General features: G+C 43.5%; 1 protein-coding gene and 1 pseudogene across 1 annotated transcript in view; one reads left to right on the plus strand and one right to left on the minus strand.

The window, feature by feature from the left end:
- Nucleotides 1-2,616: 2,616 nt before the first annotated feature.
- On the minus strand, nucleotides 2,617-2,748 carry LOC147573502 (U2 spliceosomal RNA; annotated as a pseudogene).
- A 4,576-nt stretch (nucleotides 2,749-7,324) lies between these two features.
- The window catches only part of URI1 (URI1 prefoldin like chaperone), a 101,595-nt gene continuing 90,526 nt past the window's right edge, over nucleotides 7,325-18,393 (plus strand). The window contains exon 1 of the mRNA XM_086689544.1: nucleotides 7,325-7,412. The gene's annotated coding sequence lies outside the window, so the exon portion shown is untranslated. The remainder of the gene's footprint in view (nucleotides 7,413-18,393) is intronic.

An 18,393-nucleotide genomic window follows, 5' to 3' on the forward strand; every position in this document is an offset into this window, starting at 1 on the left:
TATGTGTGCAGTCACCTGACCTGCATTCAACCGGGAATAGCATTATGCATTTGTTTATTCAACAATTATCTACTGAGCTCCTACTCTGTGCCAGGCACCGTGCCAAGTTGTACTGATACGATTCTCAAAGTGTGGTCCCCCAGGGATCCCTGAGATACTTCCAAGCAGTCTACAGGGTCAAAACTGTTTTACAACTTACGATGATTTATGGTAATACTAAGATGTGGTTTGCCTTTTACACTCTTTTGACACTTGCGCCGATGGGTGCAAGAACAGTATGAGTAAAGCTGGGGACACCCGGCCGCTCACCACACTGCCAGCGGTCATCGTGTCCTTCACGCCGCTAGCTCGTAACCACCACCACACCAACTAAAAATCCACTTCTACTCAAGAAAGTCCTTGATGAAGCAGTAACAATCTTTGTTAGTAAACGGCGGTCACTGGGGACTCATCTTTTTAAGATTTTGTGTGACAAATGCAGAGCACATACAGAGCAGTCCTGCCACCTGGGTGACGGTCTCCAGGTGAGTGCTGTGCAGGTGTTTACGTGGTGAGCTGAACCAGCTGCTTTTTGTTTTTGGTTTTTGTTTTTGTTTTTTTCATGGAACATCATTTTCACTTCAAAGAAAGCCCGACACATAAAACTATGGTTACACAGACCTGGTTGTTTGGCAGACATTTTCTGCAAAATGAATAAAATGAGCCTGTCACATCAAAGAAAACAACTGGTGTTTGTGTGGCCGATGATAAAATTCAGGATTTCAAGTTAAATATTAGACTTATGGAAAAACTCTACCACCATGAGCTTGACAGCTTCTCAATAGGTAGAGACTTTTCTGATGAGATCAGCGGTGAGATTTAAAAATTTGATTTTTGATAGCGTAGAGTCACTTCGACATTCAGAAGCTCTAAATAACTTAATGAGCCAACGTTTTCCAAATGACCAGTGTGCGGTGTTATGAAATCCGTTCAAAGTGCACGATGGATATTACACAGCAGTTCTTTTCCACTCGGCATGTAGAGTGAGGAATAGCGTTGTTCCCACTCTAACAGCAAGAAAAAGCCAGGTACGCTACCAAATCAAGAATGTGCTTTGATCTGGGGCACCTTGGGTGGCTCAGTTGAGCATCTGGGTGGCTCAGTTAAGCCTGGGTGGCTCAGTTAAGTCTCCAGCTCTTGATTTTGGCTCAGGTCATGGTCTCACAGTTTGTGAGATTGGGCCCTGCGTCCATCGTGCTGTGCACTGACAACACAAAGCGTGCTTGGGATTCTCTCTCTCTCTCTCTCTCTTTCTCTCAATCTCTCTGCCCCTCCCCTGCTTATGCTCTTTCTCTCTCTCAAAATAAATATTTAAAAATATATATGCTTCAGGGTGCCTGGGTGGCTCAGTCAGTAAGTTCCCGACTTTGGTTCAGGTCATGATCTCACAGTTTGTGAGTTTGAGCCCCACATCGGGTTCTCTGCCGTCAGCACAGAGCCCACTTTGGATCCTCTGCCTCCCTGTCTCTCTGCCCCTCCCCTGCTCAAGCACATGTGTATGCAAGCATTCTCTCTCTTTCAAAAAATAAAAATAAAAAAAAAACCTAAAAAATATATATGCTTTTTTTTTTTTTTAAAGAATGTTCTTGATTTATCAGAGAGCTGAGGTTGCAGGACAGCAAAGTAGCTTGAAATCTAGGTAAAGACAAGAACCTACAGAGACGGGACGTGAACGCCTGTAGCTCCATGTACCATGCAAGGGGGAAAAAGAACTCACATGTTGTTGTTAGCAAATTTTAGAGCCTCAGTGTGGACTTATGTAAGAATATAGAGCCCTGGGCCCTGTAGACTCAAGGGGACTTTCTAGAGACCTCTAGTACGTGCTTATGAGGTCTAGGGACAGAGCACTGTCTCTGATAGAGAAAGCTGCCTTTGGTGGTGCAGGCCTGGAGGATAGGATTGGCCACTCTTGAGAAAAGGCATGAAACACTTTCCAGACCCTTCTTCCAGACTCTGAATGGAACAAAACCCTAAGCTGTCAGAGGAAGGAGGGAATGGTTCACTGAAAAAGCTCTCTCTCGGAGATTCCAGGACACGGCATGTATCAAATCACAATGGCAGTCAAGGATCAGAGTGTGGGGAGTGCTTCTGATGTGTGGGTACACAGGGAAGGCCACAAACTGAGGGTGAGGCCACAGACCTTCCCAACCCCAAGCACAAGTTAGTGCTTAGGAATCTGAACCTGGTGTTACACCGACACAAACCATAGCAATGACAAAAACCGAACCCAGATTGACTTCTTTTTTTTTTTTTTTTAAGTTCATTGATTTATTTTGAGAGAGGCAGAGAAAGCACCAGTGGGAAAGGGGCAGAGAGAGAGGGAGAGAGAGAGTGTCGAGCAGACTCTGCTCTGTCAGTGCAGAGCCCGACACAGGGCTCAATGTCATCAAGTGTCAGATCATGACCTGAACTGAAATCGAGAGTCGGACTCTTAACTGACTGAGCCACCCAGGCGCCCCAAACCCAGATGGACTTCTGACTCAGTTGCCTCAGCTGCCCACGTTAATGGCCAAGCAGAGGAGGGGGACTCAGTTCCAGGCCTACTTGCTGTTTCTTCAGCCTCCGCTATCCTGTGCAAGATGTTCAGCATCATTTTAAAAATTATGAGGCATATAAAAATGCCAGAAAAATGACACACCATCATGATTTAAAACTATCAACAGAATCGGCTTTTTACACTTGATCTTAGCCAAAAGGCCGAGAAGCGATAACAGAATCGGCTTTTTGATACCCAGTGAAAATCTTTCAATATTTTTAGTTTATTTTAATAAAAAGACTTTTTCAGACAAACGGAAGCTGAGAGAATGTGTTACCAGCAAACCTTCATCGGAAGACAAGTGAAAGAAAGGTTTTTAGGCAAAAGGAATATAGCATATATATTTGAGGAGAGGACTGTTATTACTTGAAGATGGATATGTAAGCATTAGGGAAATCATTAAATGAAATTTTAAAAAGAAGCATAAATGATCAGTAATAAAGAAAGGTATAACAGAAAATACTCAAGCCAAGAGTTGGCAGAAAAAAAAAAGAGAGAGGAGAAAAAAGAAGAACAAAGACCAAATGAAATAAATAGAAAATAAGTGGATGGTGGATTTAAACCCAATTATATAAATAATTACATTAGATACAGATGATCTAAATATGTTTACTAAAAGATAGAGATTGTCAGATTGGATAAAAAAGCAAGACCTAACTATATGCTGTCTGCAAATAAATCCATTTTAAATGCACAGCACAAGGTAAACTAAAGAAGTTTAATGAAAAAGAGTGTAAAAAATATACCAGTATGTTTCCAGATTCCACATTGTAAGTTTCCTTTAAGAAATTACCACTGGGGCACATGGGTGGCTTAGTCAGTTAAGCGTCCGACTCTTTTATTTTTTTAAATAATTTTTAAAAACTTTTTTTTAAGTTTATTTATTTATTATTGAGAGAGAGAGAGAGAGAGAGAGAGAGAGAGAGAGAGAGAGAGAGAGAAAGCACAAGCTGGGGAGAGGCAGACAGAGAGGGAGACACAGAATCCAAAGCAGGCTCCAAGCTCTGAGCTGTTGACAGAGTCCAACGTGGGGCTCGGACTCACAGACTGTGAGATCATCACCTGAGCCAAAGTCAGACACTTAACCGCCTGAGCCACCCAGGTGCCCCAAGTGTCCAACTCTTGATTGCAGCTTAGGTCATGATGTCATGGTTCATGAGTCCCACACCAGGTTCTGAGCTGGTAGTGTGGAGCCTACTTGGGATGTTTTCCCTCTCTCTCTCTGCCCCTCCCCTGCTCGTGCTCTCTCTGTCTCTCTCAAAATAAATAAACATTAAAAAAAAAAAAAGAAATTACCACTTACTGAGTTTTGGTATATTATCAAAGATTATCCACAATTATCTGAAAAAGCTATTAAAATACGTCTCCCTTTTGCAATTACATATCCTTGTGAGTCTAGATTTTCTTCATATTCTTCAACAGAAACAGCAGATGGAAGAAGATTGAAGGCAGAAATAGATCTGAGAATCCAATCGTCTGCTTTTAAGCCAGACATGACAGAGACTCGCAAAGCTGGAAAACCGTAAATTTAAAAAGCTACTTTTTAATAAGAATATTTTATTTATGCTAACGTAATATGGGCTTATAATTGTTACTTTTAAGTGAATTAATAAGCTTATATAAATTCTCTGTTTCAATTTATAGTAAATATCAACCAACCAATATAATACAACCAACCAACCAAAATAAATCAACAAAAACAAAAGGTCTTTGGTATCCTCGGTATTTTTAAGCATGTGAAGTGTCTGAGACCAATATATTTGAGAATGCTGCTCCATGGAAAAACAGAGATGGATGAGACAAAGGACCAGGAACAACTTACACTATTGTCAACATCTTCAGCATCATCATCTACTGAATAATCAAATGATTCTGCTGTGCCAGGTCATATCTTAAGCTCTTTACATGCATCACCTCATTTAATCCTCACATCCACTCCCTGAGATGGGTGTAATTGCTATCACCCCATTTTCCATATCAGGAAAGTGAGGCTCAGAAAGGTTTAGTAACTTCCGCAAGGTCCCACAGCTACCGAGGGGGTAGATCCCAGGTCTGTCTGATTCCAGGGTATCACTAACGCTCTGGTCTTAGAGTAGGAGATGGGCACCTGTGGAGTTAAAGGTAATACATGCTTCCCACTCATTCATTTATTCTTTGGTAAATGACAACATCAATGTATGCCTTCTGTGCCTTAAAAGAGCCTAACCTGCTTTGGATAAAACAGTTCAGATGAAACATATACACAAGCACACACATACACATACCAAACCCTGGCATACATGGATAGCCTCATTTCTCTGGAAAAGAAAGGACCCTTTGGGGCGAGCTCCCTTCTCCGCAACCCTGGCAGTTACAAGGGCCCCCATTGTGATGTCTGGGCCCCATCAGAACTAAAGGCCATCAAAACACTAACATCTGTGGTCCTGATTCGTTCTTGGACTCACCGTTTGCTGAGGAATGGGTTTCTAAGGGGGCTAAAAAGACCTGGCCGGAGATGTCGTAGCCCCACCAATAGAAGGCCTGCGGTTCTCACGACAAGCCCCCTACGGCAGCTCTATTAAGCTCTATTAAGTGCCGTGCTGCCCAGGAGAGGCCCAAGCGGGGAGGGGAGGGGGGCGGGGCAAGACCCTGCAAAGAAATACGCCCCACCCTAGGAATCAGGGCACTAGCGACCACAGGCGTGTTCACGTGGAATTGCAGCCCTTGCTTGAGGCCCGGGGACCTCAGCTCCCTCTAGAGAGGAGAACAGAGCTGGGAAACAACCGGCCTCCTCTGGAAACCGCTGTGGTTCCCAGGGCTGCTCACAGCTTTTCCCCCAGTACCTTGATGCTGTGTGGGTTCCCTGCTGCCTCGGGGCATGTACCTCGTCCCTGCTGTTCACCCTGCCCAGCACGGGAAGCCTCAGTGCAGAAAACTCAGCGGTGTCCCAAGAGACACTTTGCAGGTGGATGAGTGTCGTACAGGTGGGTCTTACCCTTCAGACCAGGCCTTTCCACGCGCAGTGAAAAAGAGATGGTTTTATGTGCTCCACAGGAAGGCAGTTTTTGTCATTTTGTTTCGCCTTTTGCTTAACGACTACCATTGCAGCAATAATGTTTCTTTTTCTCCTTCTTCCTAAATACTGAATATCTAAAGTCGCCACTTCTTTTTTTTTATTATTTTTTTTAATGTTTATCCATTTCTAAGAGAGAGAGAGAGAGAGACAGCACGAACAGGGGAGGGGCAGAAAGAGAGGGAGACACAGAATCAGAAGCAGGCTTCAGGCTCCGAGCTGTCAGCAGAGAGCCCGACGCGGGGCTTGAACCCACAAGCCGTGAGATCATGACCTGAGCCGAAGTCGGATGTTTAACCGACTGAGCCACCCAAGCGCCCCATGAAACCGTCACTTCTAATAGATATGAAGGGTATGAAGAACTGTGTAGCCACCATCGTGCTTGAGAGAGAACGCAATGGCTTGTGCTCACCTCTCTTCCAATCCCCATCTTGGTGAACACTCTCCTGAAATCTTGTGTCTCTTGGGGATGGCTCCTGAACATTACCTCAGGCAGATGGGGATCTGCTTACTTCAGTTTGGGCTGTTCCTGATTTCTATAAATGGATTCCTACTCTATATATTCTATATGAATTTTCTTTCTTCAACAATTTAATACATTTTTTATCTGAGAGGTTATATGCTTTTACTGTGGGAATGGGTAAAAACATACATAACCAGCGCATAAGCTCATGATTTCATGGATATTATTGCTAAATTAAATCTTTACATTAAAAATATGAGCTGAGTTAGATAAAAATATCAAGTAAATATTAGTACAGGTGGCAAATGGATATGGCAGAAAAAATGATGACATTGGAATGTGAATTAAATTCAGGAAACATGGTTTTAAGTAAAGACAGATACATCTAAAATTGCTCTGGATTTTTGGAAAAATTGCTCTGTTGTCCTTTATAAGCCTAGGCTCCCTGTCACAAGCCCTAACTGGGCACGAGGAGAAGGCGTTTGGGTCTATGCTTACTCCTTTCTAGCTTCGGGCCACTTTCAGCCAGCCAGCTGGGTGGCTTCTTGCCTCCCTGGTCTCTGTTCCCTGCTGGGACTGCCCCCAAAGAATGGCCCTCTCCCAGCTCCTCAGTGTATGGCCCCGGGGCCAGCCCGTGCAACCCACCTTAGATCAAACTTTCTTCCTGGTCTCTGCTCTCGGGGTCCACTCACCCTCAGGTGGGAGACTGCATTCATGGCTCCATCCTTTACCATTCTCTATAGCCACGTCCTCTGCCAAGTAACTTTGCAGGGCTAACTGCATATGTGGGAGCACCTAGCTCCCACTCTGTTCAGTGGCTGTGCTCCACCCAGAGCAGGAAACTCTTCCATGAGGGAATCAAGCATTTCCACATCTTCACAAACATGCCCCATAGCTGGGCCAGTATAACCCTGCCTAACAGTGGGAAGAGGGGGCAGTGAGGGCAAATGGAGTCCTTTTTGCTCAGCCCAAGGAACAGAGGCGGCTAGCTCTGCTCCACAAACACCGTGGTCCCTCGCCACGCACTTCTCAGCAGACAGTCATGTCAGCGGGGACTGGAGCTGAGGCAGGACGAGAGTCTAGGGATGTGTTGTGTCCTGGGGATGCTGGGGGAGGCCTGGTGACATGTCCCTGCCCGGGACACAGAACCAGAATCCTCACGTCTGCCAAATTCTAGAGCCCTCTCTGTGTCACAGGTGGGTATTTTTTCTGGGTGACCCTCCAGCTCTCTGCCGGGCTCCTTGAAAATCACCCTCCTGATGTTAACATGGTCTTTCTGCCCAGGACGTCACGCCCCTGAGGGGGTTCAGCCTGTGCGTTGGGTGAGTTGAAGCTGACTTGTGTTATGGCTTCTCCTCTGCTGGGGTTCCACGTGAGCGCTTTATTTTGGCCACGCTTGTGCAGCCATTGGGGTGTTCTGTCATGACTCTGCTCGTTTCTCCACAAGCAGAGGCAAAGTCACTTGCCAGGTGGGGAGCTCCTTGCTATTGTTCTACGTACCGGCTCTGTAACGAAATATGTGTGTTGTAGCACATTTTTGCCATATTATAGCCACCAACCGTCCACTCCCTGGTCCCAATGACATTGATTTCCTCCTGGCGAATATCCTCCCTCTCACTGTGGGAACCAGAGGGGCCAAGGCCTCCCTCTCCCAGTCCTGGGACAACCGGACTTTGTCCTGGAACAGTGAGTTAGTGATGCAGGCACTGATGGGGCGGCCGGATGCTCCCATGCTTGCTCTCTCGGGCAGAGGCAGCAGTGGCTGCTGGCCAGGCTTGTGCCTGTGTGAGCCACGCTGGAGTGGCATTCCTTCTGTTCACTGTCCCCCATCCCGCTCCCTCCCCACTCAGCCCTGCTAACCCTTTAGATGAGTGTTACCTATGTTTAAACTTCCTCCAAACGGACTTACACAGTATGTGCCCCTGGGTCTCCCTTCTCCCATCCAGTGTCATGTCAGTTCATACGGTATTTTCATCAGAGCTGCCTATATAACTTGTGGGACTCAGTGCAAAATGAAAATGCAGGACCCCTTGTTCAAAAATTAAGAATTTGAAGATGGTGACAATGGAGCATAAGTCTGGTCGAGGGCCCTTCGGAGTGCCTGTGGGACCACCACACGCTCCATGAAGCTGGTCCTGACTTCAGTCACCTATCTGCTTGTGGGTCTTTGGGGGCAGAAGCTCCCACGGTGTGGGTCTTTGGGGGCAGAAGCTCCCACGGTGTGGCTGCCGTGATTGGAGCATGGGAAAGCCAGTGTTTCTTCAGGACTTTTATACCCTTAACCCATCCGAGTCTCATAGAGGCCTTGAGGACTGCAGGGCTGGTGATCAGTGTAAGCATCAGGCCACTTCATAGATGCAGAGCTCAAACTAAAGATGCCACAGGAGCACCCAAGTCCCACTGCGAGTGCAGGGCCTGAGACTTACCCCAGGGTCCTCTGGTTCCAGAGAGCCCCCTCTTGCCATTAAACCATGCCCAGCCTTGCTCAAGTCCCTGCTATGTGCCAAGTGCTGGATTCATGAGAAAGGGAAGAAATCCTCCTTGTCCACAGGAATTTACAATCCAAGTGGAAAGCAAAGACAGGACTTACACACATGAAAAATTATTAACCAAAACATTTCTTCCTTCGAGGACGGGGGCTTATAGCTGCAAGAACTATGGGTGCTTTCTGTCTCTCCAAGCAAGAGGAAGGGGAGGTCTGTGGGAGGACAGGAGACTAAGGGCAGGCAGATGTGGCTGTGACTCTGAAGACAGGGCCCCAGCCTGGCTCACACAATCTCAGTGCCTAGGACAGAGTGTGCTTAGCAGAGCTGGTCAAGGGCCAATCCCTGGATGTCCCAGGGATGGAGGTGGGAGGGTAGGGCCCTTCAGTTCCCAAAGTGGGATGCAGGAAATTCACCCTCTGTGGTTCTAGAAATGTTCTATTTTCTTGATCTGGGAACTGGTTACGCAGGTATGCTGACTTCATGAAAATTCATCAAGCTATGCATAGGATTTATGCATTTTTCCTCATGAACGTTGCACTTCAGTATCAGGTTAAGAGAAAATTTGTGAAAGGACCTGCATGTAGTTAACGGAAATCTAGGGTGCTGTGTTTAACCCACCCTTGGGTGCTCAGAGAAGATTTCCCAGAAGAGGGTCTGAAAAATGTCCTGAGGGAGGGAGCAAACGGTGAGGGTGGGGCTGTTCCTGGCAAAGGGGATGCATGCCTGTGATTTGGGAGGTGAGCAATGCATGGCTGGGGAGAGCATGAGCTGGTGGGTAGGACTGGCTCTGCCTTGGAGCTTGAGGAGGTGGAGAGGACAAGAGACACAAAGGCCGGCCTGTGTGGGGCCTCCCAGTCCTGCCGAGTATGGGTTGCCATGAACGGTTGTGAGGGTTGTGAGCTTGAGACTCCAGTTGCAGGGGGTGGGGTAGATGGGGTGGGAAATGGGAGGCAGGGAGATGACCCTGAAAAGGCCACCAGACTTTGCTAAGTGAGCAGTGATGGCAGCTGGGCCTGGGAGAGTGTAGAATAGGGAATGAATCCCAGAGACCGCTTTTTCAAATGGTACGTTTGGGGGATGTAACAAGTGACCACAAGTTCTTTGACATTTGTCTCATCAAGAGATGGAGTCTAATTGCCCATCTCTAGCGTGTGCGCTGGCCTCAGTGACTTGTTAGTGATGAACCGGATGAGGCTGAAGTGATGCTCAGTGACTTCTGGACCTGGATGAGATAAGGCAGTAAAACTCCCACCTGGCTCCCCTTCGGAAGCTGGCCACCATGCTGTAAGGAAGCCGGGGCCCCAGGCAGGCATTCCAGCTGGCCACTCTGCTGAGGTCCTGAGAGCTGCCCAGCTGACCCTGCCTCCCTCCAGAACTGTGCCTTATGCCACTACGTTTGGGTGGTTTGTTGGCAGCAAGAAAACGGCTCCCTTGATCGTCGGGCAGAATCAGCAGGGGAGCTTAAAAAATTCCCAACGCCCAGGCCAGATCCAAGCATTAATATTCTTTGGGGCTCCCAGTGTTCAGCCAAGGTTGAGAACCATTACTGTAGACCAAACCTAAGGCTTGAGCAAAGGTTAGCTTCAGGAGATGGCTTCCCATTTCACCCCCTCCCCCTCGCCCAGCTTCCTTTTGTCCTTTTGGTTCTTGTCCCCCCCACACCCCCCCCCCCCCCACTCCCATTTCCCTCTTTGGGCACATGAAAGTGAATCCTCTTATGCAGCAGGGAGGCTCCCAAGGCTGGGTGTGTTAATAGGATTGCCAGATAAAGTACAGGAGGCCCAGTTAGAGTTGAATTTCAGGTAAACAGTGAATTTGTTTTTAGTACACGTATGTTCCAAATGGTACATGGCCACACTAGAAAATTATGTATTGTTATCTGAAATTCAAATTTTACTGAGCATTCTATACTTTTATTTGTGAAATCTGGCAACCGGAAGCATGAAGCCGGGTCAAGGTGATATTTGGGCTTCACCTGGGGACATCTGTAGATTCCTGAGTCCCTCAACAGCAGGGTAGGATACACCTCAGGAATCCTCAGGTCACTTCCCTTGTTAGAGGAAAGTGAGGCCTCAAAACAGGAAGTAATACACCCAAAACAGGCTGTCCTTGATTTGCATGATATTGTCTAACCAAACCCACGCATATTGGCAAATGTATCAACATTTGCATGCAGGTTTTTATGTCAACGTAGACTTTTAGATCCGCTGGGGGATGTCTGGGAGTATGATTGCTGGGTTGTATGGTAACTCTATGCTTAATTTTGTGCAAAAGTACCAAACTGTCTTCCAGAGGGGCTGCACCATTTTACATTCTCACCAGCAATAAGAGAGAGTTCCTTTGCTCCATAGCTTAGCCAGCAGTTGGTGTTGTCTCTTGTTTGGATGGTAGCCATTCTAACAGGTATGTAGTAGTGTCTCGTTATTTTAATTTGCATTTCCCCAATGACAAATTATGTTGAGCATCTTTTTATATGCTTATTTGCCATCTGTATATCTTTGGTGAAATGTCCAGATCTTTTGCCCGTTTTTAAATTGGGCTGTTTTCTTATTGTCGAGTTTTAAGAATTCTTTATATACTCTAGATACAAGTCCTTTTTCAGACATATTGTTTGCAAATATTTTCTCCCAGTCTGTAGCTTGTTTTTTTCTCAACCTCTTAACAGTATATTTTGCAAATGTTTGTAACTTTGATAAAGTACAATCCATCAATTTTTTCATTGCCAAAATCAAGGTCACATGGATTTTTTTCTTATGTTTCCTTCTAGAAGTTTTATAGGTTTGTATTTTGCATTTAAGTCTGTGATCTATTATGAGTTAATTTTGTGCAAAATATGAGGTATGAATAGAGCTTTTTTTTTTTTTTTTTGCAAATAAACATCTAATTGTTCTAGCATCATTTATTAGAGAAACTATTCTTTCTCCAGTGAACTGCCTTTGCACCTTTGTAAAAACTCAGTTGCTTATATTTGTACTTGACTATTTCCGGGCTCTCTATTTGCCCCATTGATGTGTGTCTATCTCTTTGCTATTATCACATTGTTGGGATTCCTGTAGCTTTACAGCACAATATACTACCATACACAATATACAGCACAATATATAATAGCATAGCTTTGAATTCAGGTATGTGAGTGTTTTTCGCTATGAGAGGCCTACTTAAATGCACGTAAGAAGGTTGAAAGGAACCAGGGTCTTCTCAGATTGCTGCAGGCCAGCAGGTCACCTGCTGTCCCCAGAGTGGTACTGGGCTGAGTCAAGAGCAGCTGATCCTCTTGGGGGACCTGCTTTCAGCCTCATGGCCCAGCATCCCCACACTCTCCACTCTCTGCAGGCCTGTCTCAGCACCTCTGGCCCCAGCACTCTAGCTTACCCTCAACATGGGCCTCTCACAAACAACTGAGAGCTGTGTTTTTGGCTAGCACACAGTTTTGTTTTATTTCTTAAAGTTGAATTAGTTGCTGATATTTTCACGTTGGGTGATTTCACAAAGAAGTCCGGAAATCTGGCTTCTCCTGGAGAATGGGATCATGCTGGGCCTGAATCCCATGAGTCGGCTGGAGCTAAAGCAGTAGGTCCCTTGGGTGAACTGGATCTCTAGTCTGCCAGCCCCTCCAGCCCCCTTTGCTCAATTATGTAAGAGGGTCTGTCCCCTGCAGATCTCTGAGTGTATAATCTCTGGTCTCAGGCTTCAGGGTTCCAGTCTGGCAGAGAAAGCCAAGCAGTACAGTCAGTTGAGACATCTACCCCACAGAAACTGGGCAGTGGAGTGTGGCAGCCAGGTCTTTGACCAGAGGAATTTAATGACCAAGGCCCAGCTGATATGCTTGAAAGCCACTGCAAAGGCCATGCTTCCCATCTAATCACTGGGCATGGTGGGTATACTAAGTCAGGCCTGTTCCTGGGAGGCAGAGGACTCCTTTGATGGCCATCTTCAGCATGAAGGCTCCTCAAACCAGCCTTGTTGTACTTTCCTTAGAACTGCATTGCAATCTTAGATGCTTCTCCCCAAATTTCCTTTCTTCCTTCACTTGGCCTCAAGACCTACACTATGGGCCAAAGTTCTTACAACTTATGGCCCCCCTCCCCATTTTCCCTCACAGGTGTTTCTCTTATAAATTTTGTACATGTTGGTCTTGTTCGGGCATCTGCTTCTCAGAAAACCAGGTCTAACACAGGGGTGGGTGTCACTCAGCAGGTATGAAAGAAGCAGATTCTTGGAGAAGGGGCTCTGGCTGTGGTTAAGGCAGAGACCTTGAGCAACAGGCTCACCCCAACCTGTCCTTTGCTGGTAAAATGATAGAATTTAATAGGACCACAAATCTCCCCAGTCCCATCGTGGCTTCTCTCTCCCCTCATACTGATACCGTTCTGAGTCAGAAAGGCTCAGAGAAACCTCAGGGCCTGAGGTGGGCAGTGGAAGGGGGGTGCACAGCCATCAAGCCTAAAGTCCCAATTTGCCAACTAAATGACCCAACTAACCATCTTTACCAAACTCCTGTGAGTACACAAGGCGTCACAGACATTTGCTTGATTTTTGGTTACCCAGCATCCCTCCCTCCTCTTTTGGTACCGGTGCCTGAGTTTTGGGGGCACGTGAGGCTGGGCGTCAGTCCAGCTCTTGCTGTTTTTCAGCCCCATGATTGGTTCAGGACAGGGCATGTGACCTAGTTCAGAGAGAATGAGATGCCCTGAGGCTTTTGCTGGGAAAACTGGGAGACTGATGCTTCTCTTTCTTACTCAGAGGAGGCAGAGGTCCCCGCTTGACCCTAGAAGTTGGGAGTCTGGAGCTCCCAGACACCTGAGAATGATGTAGATGCAGTAAAAGGCAGGGCCCTGAGAAGAGAAGCAAGCTCCGTTGTTGTAGTTTAGGACTCTTAATCAAGCCCAGCTGAAAGCTGAACCACTCCTGAACTTTTCAGAGTTGAGAGCCAATAAATTGTCTTTTAAATGAAGGCAGTTTGCAACAGATTTGCAGCTTAATAAATTCTAATTGACATAGGCATTTGATCATCCACTAAATGGGTTATTGAGGACTCTCATCTTTCTTCTTCCGGTATTACCACTTGAGGGTCGGCTAACTTCTACATCAGGGAAAAAGTAGGTTAAAAAAAATAAAAATTTTGAAAAGGTGAGGAATATCCAGGCTCCTGGGGGCCAGCAGCTCTTGTTGAAGGGCTGCAGCTTGCAGTGGGCATTTGAGGCTTTGCCTGTTTAGCTTCCTCTCCTATGTTTTCAGATGTTCTCTGGGGAGACACCTTCTCTTACCCATACTCGTTATGTTTAGAATGGAGTTGGTCCATTCCTTCCTCTTGGGCTCTAGGCGTGGGCAATTAAGCCAGCCAATTTAGGAGGAAAGAGGTACCTTCTTCCCCCTGAGATTGCTCAATAAGTACAATGATGATTAGGAATGTTGGGAGCCTCCACATGTAAGGAAACTTCAGAAGAAAGCTGACGCAGAAGAAAGCACAAAGAAGAGGAGAAAGACATATCCGTGATGCTCCTGGGTGTAGCCTTATCTGAAACTAACTTTCTGTAACTGAACTTTTCAGTTACATGAGGAAACAAAGCCCGTTGTTTTTTTTTTCTTTCAGTGGGAAAATATAACATAAAATATATTATTTTAGCCATCTTTATACAATTCAGTGGCATTGGGTACATTCGCAATGTTGTGTAACATTTAACCAATGTTGTGTCACCACTCGTTCTAGAACTTTTATTACTCCCAACAGAAAAATTCTGTAACCATTAGGCAATGGCCCCCATCTCCCATCCCCCAACCAGGTCTTGGTGACTTCTAATCTACTTTATGTCTCCATCAATCGACCTGCTTTAGGTATTTCATATAAGTGGAATAATACAATATTTTTACCTTTGCAACTGGTTTATTTCACTTGGGTTTTCATAATTTCATATTAATTTTATATTACTTTATGCTTTCAAGGCTCATCAATGTTGTAGCATGGATCAGAACTTAATTCCTCTTTATGATGACTGAGTAACGTTCATATGCATATGTATACGCACAAAATACATACACACACCACATTTTGTTTATCCACTTATCTGTTGAGGGAAACTTCGATTTTTTTCACTTTTTGGCTGCTGTGAGTAATGCTGCTACGAACACAGATGTATTTGAGTATTTGTTTTCGGTTCTTTGGGGTATATGTCGAGGAGTGAAACTATTTGTTCATACGATCTGTGTTTAACTTTTTGAGAAATTGCCAAACTTTCCCACGGCAGCTATAACATTTTACATTCCCACCAGCAATGAAAGAGTGTTCCAATTTCTCTACATACTTGCCAACACTTGTTATTTCTTCTTTCCTTTCTTTCTTCTTTCCCTCCCTCCTTCTCCTCATCCACCTCGTCCTCCTTCTTCTTCATATTCGTCCTAGAGGCCATGAAGCAGTATCTCATTGTGGTTTAGACTTGCATTCCCTAATGGTTAGGGTCATTGAGCAACTTTTCACGTGTTTATTGGACATTTGTACATCTTTTTTCGAGAAGTCCTTTTTTCTTTTCAAGTCCTTTCCTCATTTTTGAATTGTTTTCTTTTTTGTTGTTGTGGTCGAGTTGTAGGAGATATAACTATATCTTTCTATGTATCTATATATAAATATAAATATATATAATAAATATATATAAATATAGAAATAGAGAGATAAATATAGAGTTAGATATTCTTCATATTAAACCCTCATAAGATACATGATTTGTAAATATTTCTTCCTTGTGTTATATTTCCATTCTCTTGAAAGTGTCATTTGATGCATAAAAGTTTTTACTAAGTTTTAATGAAGTCAAATATACTTATATTTTTCTTTTGCTGCCTGTGCTTTTAGTGTCATATTTAAGAAATTGCCAATTCCAAAATCATGAAGATTTTCCCTTATGACTTCTTCTAAGAGTTTTAAAGTTTTAGGTCTTTTGTTTAGGTCTGATTCATTTCGAGTTAATTTTTGTATATGGTTTAAGGTAAGGGATCAATGTCATCGCTTTGCATGTGGATATCCAGTGTCCTTAGTACTATTTGTTGATGTGACTGTTCTTTACCTATTGAATGATCTTGGAACTCTTGTCAAAAATCAATTCATCATATATGGGAGGGTTCATTTTGGGGCTATTCATTCAATTCCATTAGTCAATGTGTTTATCCTTACGCTAGTAACAGTGTTTTGATTAACATAGATTTGAAGTAAGTTTTGAAATCAGGAAGTGTGAGACTTTTCCAACTTTGATCTTCCTCAAGATTGTTTCGGCTATTGAGGGTCCCTTGTAATTCCACATAAATTTTAGGATGGGTTTTTGTACTTCTGCAAAATACGACACTGGGATTCGATAGGGATTGCTTCAAATCTATAGACTGCTTTTAGGAGCACTGTTTATTAATCTGCTTGGGCTGCTATCACAAAATACCACAAAATGGGTGGTTTAAGCAATAGGAATTTATTTTCTCATAGTTTGGGAGGTTAGAAGTCCATGATCAAGGTAATGATCAAGCAAGTTCAGTTTCTGGTAAAAGATTTTTTCCTAACTTATAGATGACAGCTTTTTCACTGTGTCCTCACTTGGCCTTTCCTTAGTGTGTGTGTGGAGAGAATGAGTTTTCTGGTGTCTCTTCTTATAAGGACACTGATCCTATTGGATCAGGCCTTATTATTTTTGTTTTTAAAATTTTTTAATGTTTATTTATTTTTGAGAGAGAGAGACAGAGTGCAAGCAGGGGAGGGGAAGAGAGGGAGACACAGAATTCGAAGCAGGCTTTGGGCTCTGAGCTGTCAGCACAGAGCCCAACACGGGGCTCAAACCCACAAACCATGAGATCATGACCTGAGCCAAAGTCAGGCGCTTAACCAACTGAGCCACCCAGGCATCCCACAGGCCTTATTTTTATTATGTCACTTAACCTTAATTACTTCCACAAAGGACCTATCTCCAAATATAGTATATTGAAGGTTAGAGCTTCAACATATGAATTTTGGGGAAACATTCCATCCATAACAGTTCTCCTCTTAGCATTATAAGTCTTCCAACCCGTGAACATAAATATCTTTCCATTTATTTGTGTTTTCTTTAATTTATTTCAAGAATGTTTTGTAGTTTTTAGTGCACAATTTTTTATGCCTCCTTAGTTTAATTCATTACTAAATATTTTTTATGCTAGTACAAGTGAGATTTTTAAAAATTTCCTTTTCAGATTGTTCATTGCTAGTGTATAGAAATGTAACTGATGTTCGTGTGTTGATTTTGAATCCAGTGACTTTGTTGAGTTTGTTGCTCTAAGCTATTTTTTGTGTGTAGATTCTTTATGGTTTTCTATGTATAAAATCATATCATCTACTGAAAGAAATAATTTTTTTGTTCTCTTCCAATTTGGCTTCTTTTTATTTCTTTACCTTGATTAATTGCTTTGGCTAGAACTTCCAATACTATGTTAAATAGAAGTGGTAAAAGCAAACATCTCTTTCTTGTTCCTGATCTTAGAGGAAAAACTTTGTCTTTCACCCTTGAGTATGTTACCTATGCGTTTTTCATATATGGCCTTTATAATGCTGAGGTTTCTTTCTATTACTAGTTTATTGGTTTTTTTAGTCATGAAAAGGTGTTGGGTTTTATCAAGTGCTATTTCTGCATCAATTTGGATTATCATGTGTTTTGTTTTCCTTTGTTCTATTAATGTGGTATATTACATTGGTTGATTTTCATATGGTGAAACAACTTTGTATTCCTGGGATAAATTCTGCATAGTCATGGTGTATAATCTTTATAATATGCTGTTGAACTTGTGTGTTCATATTTTGTTGAGATTTTTGCATTTATATTCATAAGGACTTTAGCCTATTGTTTTCCTTTTTTCCCCCAATATTTATTTATTTTGAGAAAGAGAGAGAGAGAGTGACTAGGGGGTGCAGAGAGAGAGGAAAGAGAGAATCCCAAGAGAGCCTGACATGGGGCTCTATCCCACAGATGATGGGGCTCTATCCCCAGATCATGACCTGAACTGAAACCAAGAGTAGAACAGTTAACCCACTGAACCACCCAGGCACCCTTATAGTTTTCTTTCTTCCAGTGTCTTAGTGACCTCATAGAATGCATTCCTTCTTCAATGTTTTGGAAAAGTTTAAGCAGAATTGATGACTATTTTTTAAATGTTTTGTAGAATTCACCTTTGAAACCATTTGTTCTGTATTTTTCTTTGTTGGTAGGATTAATGATTCATTCTCCTTACTTGTTAATGGCCTTTTTATAATTTTCTATTTTTCCTTGAGTTAGTTTTGTTTGTATTTTTCTAGGAATTTTCCCATTTCATGTAGACTTATCCAATTTGTTGCATATAATTGTTCATAGTATTTCTGTAAAATAGCTAGTAGTATCCTATTTTAATTTCTGGTTTTGAAAATTTGAGTCTCTCTTTTTCTTAACCTAGTAAAGGTTTGTCAATTTCATCGATATTTATCTGAGAATAAATTTTGGTTTCATTAATTTCCTCTGTTGTTTTTTATTCTCTGTTTCTCCCTCATGTAATCTTTGTTATTTCTTCCTTATGCTAGCTTTGGGTTGCTTGCTTTTCTTTCTAGTTCCTTGGGGTATACAGTTAGGTTATTGATATATTAGTTTGCTAGGGCCACCATAACAAAATACCATAGTCTTGCTGACTTAAACAGCAGACATTTATTTTTTCATAGTTCTGGAGGATATAAGTCCAAGATCAAGGTGTGACTAGGTTGGTTAACACTGAGGCCCCTCTCTTGGGCTAGCAAACGGCTGCCCTCTTGCTGCCCCTTCACATGGTCATCCCTGTGTGTGCACGT

Source organism: Puma concolor, chromosome E2 (genome assembly GCF_028749965.1).
Source record: "Puma concolor isolate L17-30 chromosome E2, mPumCon1.1.hap2, whole genome shotgun sequence".
In the NCBI taxonomy this organism is placed as follows: domain Eukaryota; kingdom Metazoa; phylum Chordata; class Mammalia; order Carnivora; family Felidae; genus Puma; species Puma concolor.